We start from the raw sequence: 6,529 nt of genomic DNA, 5'->3' as shown, positions 1-6,529 counted from the left end.
GCTCCTTGTGCCCCCCCAGCCGCTCGCTGGTGGGGTGGGGTGAGGAGCAGCAAAGGCCTTGGCTCCGTGTAAGCCCCGCTTAGCAGGACCCAACCCATCCCTGGGTTATCAACGCTGCTTCCAGCACAGATCCAAAACACAGCCCCATACCAGCTCCTATGGAAAAAAATCAACTCTACCCCAGCCAAAACCAGCACACCCCGCTTACAAAATATTTGCAGTACTTCCCATGTTTCTCTCACAGAAACACTTCAGCCTGGGTGCCATGTTGCTGGAGAGCTGCTGAAGAGCTGGCTGACTGCTAGTGCCGCAGCACCTCTTACCCTGGGAGCTGAAGTATTTTACAAAATTGGCTGAAGTATGGTTGCAGAGGCAGTAGAGCAATGTATAAGCATCATTACACTACCCCTTAGGCCAGGATTGGTTATTCAATCAGAACAAAAAGTTTTAGGCTTAAGAGTTCTCCAAAGGCATTGTAAAAATGTCTTTGAGGTAAACTTTATGATTTGAGAGACTTAACGTTTAATCTTGTGTACCCTTCTAGACTAGCAATTTCCAACTGTCAAACATTTTATAAGGCCCACTTACTATTAATACTCTATTATACACTGGGGCAAAGGATGGATTTGGAGCTTTATCTCTAAATATTAGTTCAGTGCGTTGCAAAGTACAGTACATTGCAAAGTGGCTGTAGCCCAGTGTGGTCCAGATCCTACTAAACTACGTACTGAACTTTAAACAAAACCAAACCCCTAACCAATTCGTGGCTTTCCTTGCCTGTATAAGTAACCCATTAAAACTGGCATTTGTGAAATATCCTTAGCACAAAATAGCAGCAAATGCCGCTGGCCTGTTTAGCTGTGCTATTCCATCAGACGAGGCGGTGTTTAGCACAAAGCCAATATTATACAGTGCGTTTCTGAGTACAGTTAACACTGCTGGGTACCCAGGAACCACACGTCCCCTTTTCCACTGAATTTGGCAGGGACATTATTACTGTTTCTGTGCTTCGGGGTGCTATAGAGCGCTGTTGGAAAAGCCAGCAATTCGGATTACTACAAAGGATGTAGCCATCAAAAGTACATCAGCGGGGCCACTGTAACAGGTTGTAAGAATGAAAAATTAAAGCCTTCACATCTTGAAAAATGATCTCATGACAAGCCTGATTTTAGGTCATTGACCATACTAGACCTTATCTTTAGAGATAGCAAGTTCCTGTAACTCCCATAAATAGACTTGACAACAACTACTCCCATCCACAAATCTGCAGAATCCTAAATGCAAAAGTAATATAAATTCTTTTGCATTTAGTAACTGCAAATTAGCCATAACTATTATGTTACTTGGAATCAACACAAATCCAAAGCAATTATTTAAGCCTGAATATGTATTCCAGCAATTTAGGGCTGATATTTTAGTTAGATACCACATTATTCATCATCTACAGAATCTGTGGGCTCTCAAAACCAAAGAGCAGGATGCAGAATACACAATATATTCATGTAATTATGCTGCTGGTGACTGTAGCCAGAGATTACACTTCTTACACGTTTCTGAAGCTTTTCAAGTTGCTACATATACTGTGCAATTATGATAGTTGAAGGGCACTGAGGAAAAAAAGTTGTTATATTAATATAACCTCCTTTAGGTCATTTTAATGAGTTTTTCTGCACTTGAACAGTCATCAACATCCAAGAGCTGTCCTGCCTTGTACTTCTGCATTATTAATACCAGCACCATCCATGCAGCTACAGTTAAAGGTCTGTCATTATTTCCATTATAAACCGATATTTTCAAGGATTTATAACTCAAATGCAGAATAGCCCTTCAGTTCATTTTTGTTGAATTTAAAGAAACCACTTGGAATCAGCAATCTACAAACTCAATCGCCTTCTAATTACGTTTTGACACAACAGAGGTTAACAGCTCCGTAATGGCCGTGATGCTCTATTGCGTATACAGCCTCCTGTTACCAACACTGCCTGCTGCATCATCTATCTCTAACTGCAATCCAGCTTCTACCCACTCCTCTAAAGGCTCTGTTTCTTTCTAACAGATCAACAGTCTGTGTGAAAAATCTATCATGAAAAGAATAGAGGACCTTTTTTATTTTTTAAGTCATGATTATATTTTGGGGGGTAAACATACTCAATCAGAATTATTGTTTGTCAGGAGCATTTTATAAGGAATATAAGGAATTTAATGTAGGCACATTCTCTTGCACTAAATTAATGTTACATAAAAGACACAAAATTCAGCCACAAAATTGCAGATAAATTGCTGATAAGAATCTGCCAGTGCATGAAAGTGAATACACCAGCAACTAAAATCCTAAATCAGCAGAATAAATTCTACCCTTGGCTGCACTAAGGAAACACAGCAAACTTTGTTCTGATCTGCGTTTTCCTCTGAGTCTAAACAGCATGGCTGACGTTTTTGATGAGTAAAATATTGGATTGTCTGTTCAAATTGTCAGTCTTAAATCTGAATAATGTCTTTTATAATATTTAAGATGCTTAATGCTTGTTAGATGGAGCTGACTTTTTGAAGAGCTCCATTACTATGTAACATAAAGCTTATTTGACCTTGGAGGTAGTTCAAAGTCTTCGGTTTCATTCCCATCCTGTGTTTTAGAAAATCACAGAGGGTGTGTAAGCAGCCTTTACTGTGTATGCTTTGCACCTCCATCTTCCTATCATAGGTCCTAAACTACAATCCTCTGGTGCCAACAGAAGGATTGCCATCGATTAAATGGGTTTGGAATTAGGCCCAGAATAGATAACTATATGAAGCAGTAACAGTGTGATTTGTTTACACATTTTTGACCTGTCCGCAAAACTCAGAGTAAATCAGGACTGTTGCAGTACCCTTGAAAGAGGGGGAAAAAAAAAAAGACCAAAGCAAAAAAGCCAAACAAATAAGCCCCAATTTAACCTCCAATGCTCCTAATTATTTAATTTACGATATTCCATCTTGTAGTTGAAAACTCCATTCTTCTCCAGAACATGACTCCTGTTAGTCTATGAGAAAACCCAGTCTTTGTTGTGACTTATTTTGACAGCTTTAATATCATTTTCCACCTGGCATCTGGAAAGTTTTCCATTTGCACTTTCCTCCAATGTCTCACTTTTGTTTCCAAGTATATGTCGTGTTCGCACTGCACCTGTCATAGTGGTATCTATGTGCCTTAACACCGGCCTGAAAACATATACGCCTTTACTTATGCTCTTACACCAGGGACAATTGCTACTTTCATCACCTGTTTTGCAGTGAGACATTGCCCCTCTTAATAAAGACAGCAGTAGATAACCTCCTTCACACCCTCACCTGTTTCAGGGAAAGCGAGTATACTTTTGTAATCTTCTAATTCACATGACTCCTTTAAATATTGTTCCATTTATGAAGTTGTAGTCACTAAATGGTTGAAATCTTTTCGCTGTGCTCTCTCATGCTGTTGTCAACTAGTTCTTTTAGCGTCCCTCTTTCACACAGATGAAGCACTTCTTCAGAGACCACCAAAAACCTTAATTAAAAAAAAAAAGCATGTCAGCTAATGAGTGAGATTAAAAAAAAATTTTTTTTTTTGGATGCTGTTCTAAGCAACTGAAAGTTGCAGATTCAAAATTAACTTAGTGCTTCAGTGCTGGCCTGGGAGATTCTCAGGAGAAATTATACAATCTGAATTCCAGAAAAGGTACTGGTCACTTGGAAAGAAGAGTATTATTAAGACAGTTTAGCTTTTTTTTTTTTCTTTTTTTCTTTTTCCCCCCAACATCTGGTTCTGAGAGGGGAGCTGCAGTTTCTTCTAGCAGACATCACTTAGGATTCAGACCTGACTTGGATTTCTTGTCTACCTAAACCAACACAATTGTCTGGTCGCCATCTCTACAGTCATATGAAAGCTACTCAGGCCTCAGACCCAGGAACTTCAGAATATACAGTCCTACTTGTTTCCTTACTTATTCTCCTTACTCTTCCTTACTTATTTCCTTACTCTTTTTACAAGGAGTCACATGGAAAGGACAAGGGGGAATGGACACAAGTTGCTCTTGGGGAGATTCCAACTGGACATGAGAGGGGAATTTTTCCAAATGAGAACAGTCAACCATTGGAATAATCTCCCCAGGGAAGTGGTTGACTCCGCTACATTGGACACTTTTAAGACTCAGCTGGACAGGGTGCTGGGCCATCTTGTCCAGACTGTTCTCTTACCTAGAAAGGTTGGACCAGATGATCTTTGAGGTCGCTTCCAACCTGGTATTCTATGATTGTATGATCATTCCTCAAAGCAAAGGGAAGATGTGAGCATAGCAAAGCAAAGACAGATGGAAGTCATCCTAGAGGATATTGATTGACTAGTGTCTAGCCTGGCTATAAATTACTGCTTCTCTTTCGCAGTGCGAAGAGGAAGGTGAGGAGAGCTGCAAAGCTCTCTCAAAGGCACCACGCTTGCTTGGACCATGCCGTTCAGGCACAATCAGCCAGCTGGGGGCTGTGCCTGGGGCACAGGGAGAGCCTTGCTTTGCTCTCTCGCCGATGCAAGTCTTGACTTTGAGAAGACAAATTATCTCTTAAAATATGAGTGGTTCTTATAGAAGAACCAAAGCAACTTCTATTAAGTTAAGGGACTTAATGCTTTTAAGTATTGCCTATGCTCTTAAAATCCTGCTCCATACTGTTAATGATTATAATTATATAGCATGACAAAAAAACCCAGGGCATAATAGCGTACAGATGTGGAATATATAAAAGGGGAAGTATTTAACATAAGCTTATTGGAGCTGAAAGTAGCAGGGGTGATTGATTGCTCAGACAGTAGTCAGGGAAGTGGTCTAAAAAATATTAACCATAATTGCAATTTATCTATTAACCTTTTCATCTAACATCATGATATGTTTAGAAACAATCCTGCCATCCAGTAATGCTCCGTTTGCTGCTTGTGGCAAACGGCAGATCTGCGTGCCTGGGTCTGTTTGGAAGAAGGATGTTTACTTGAGAAGCATATTACTTCTTCCATTTCAAAAGACATTAGCATGGTTATACAGTTAGCTACACCTCAGTGACTTCCACTGTTTTTACAGAATACTCTTTAATCCGAGAGATAGCAAAGAAAGTTTTAAAGACAACTCCCCTTAGTTAGTTAGTAAAGGTTTCTGCTGCTGTTTGTGCAAGGGTCAAAGAGTTAAAAGTTTAAAAGGCAGAAAGTTTTCCTCTTGTTTTGACTAAACTGGAGGAAACATGCTAGGGCTGTGCAGAATTTGATTGCCAAACACAAAGTGAAGATACACAGTGAGAAAAGATAGTAAAGGTTTAACCCAACTGATGTAAGAAACAAACTCCAAGGATGCCCATGTTTCCTTGCTTTTATCTGCTGTTATATTTTATTGCATTGTTAATCTTTAATCAGAAAAACAGTTCTGAGAACAGCTCTTTGTGCGCAGCTAAACAGTCACCATTGCTTGGAAGTTAATAGGATCACCAGAGAAGGAGAATATTAGATCATAATAAATCAGTGAGTGAGATGTACAACCCAAAAGAGTTCAAATTCTGCTTCCACGTGGATATGCAGAAAATGCACGTTAAACCTTGCAAAATCAGCAGAGAGGAGTTGGTTCGTGGGTTCAGGAGAACAGTGGCTTCCTGTGCCATTTTTTTTCCAGCTCAGATCGCAAATCTGCATGGGTGCTAAGGTTTCCGAGGAGCCTGAATCAAGCTTCTCGATTCAAAAATCCAAAGAAATCCAGAACGGGCTACAGCATTTAAGGGCATATTTAAAGACATGTATATTAGCGTGCCTTCACCGACAGCAGGTGATTTACTCCTTGATATTTATCAGCAGATACACCTTAAATCTTAGAGCCTCCCTCCCTGCTATGGTGGCAAATCATCACCTAAAGACCAAAACCAGATAGCCCCATGCCTCTCTATCAGGAACAGGTAACAGAAGTGTGGTATAGCAGGCATAACTGTACATCTTTTATGCTCCCATAAGAATGAACAAAGTCAGCCTTATAGTCCTCCTCTCCATAATCTTTTCAAACAGCAAGATGAGGAAGTGCCTAGAAAGCAAATGAGAATAACTAAGTGACTTCTGTTCTGTGAATAATGGCTATTACTCTGTTCCAAGCTGCCTCTACAAACTTACAGTCTCTTGATCTGCCATTCATACCCTTCTTTTGTTCTGTCTGAAACAGTAAGATCTCCTGAGAGATGCAGAGCGCAGTTATGCTTTCACCCAAAATAAAAAGGTACGGCCTTAGTGCTATTGCAATGCAAATACCTGAACTATACCAGGTTAACAAGTGGGTGGTTTCATTTTACTTGCAGAAAGCAAGTTGGTTGCTATTCATTTGTATGTATTAGTTTAAGCTCATGTTTGTCTTTAAGTAAACAGTATTCATATGTGTATGAATCATCCTGAATCAGTAAATTTGGAGGCAGGTACAGATGGCCAGTCAACAGAAGCATGTACAGCAGAGTCAGAATTCTGGCTTCCAAAAAGCATAAGAAAAAAGTATCATCTCCAGGG

This window comes from Egretta garzetta, unplaced genomic scaffold, assembly GCF_000687185.1.
Source record: "Egretta garzetta isolate BGI_Z169 unplaced genomic scaffold, ASM68718v1 scaffold188, whole genome shotgun sequence".
In the NCBI taxonomy this organism is placed as follows: domain Eukaryota; kingdom Metazoa; phylum Chordata; class Aves; order Pelecaniformes; family Ardeidae; genus Egretta; species Egretta garzetta.
This window is presented reverse-complemented; position numbering follows the sequence as displayed.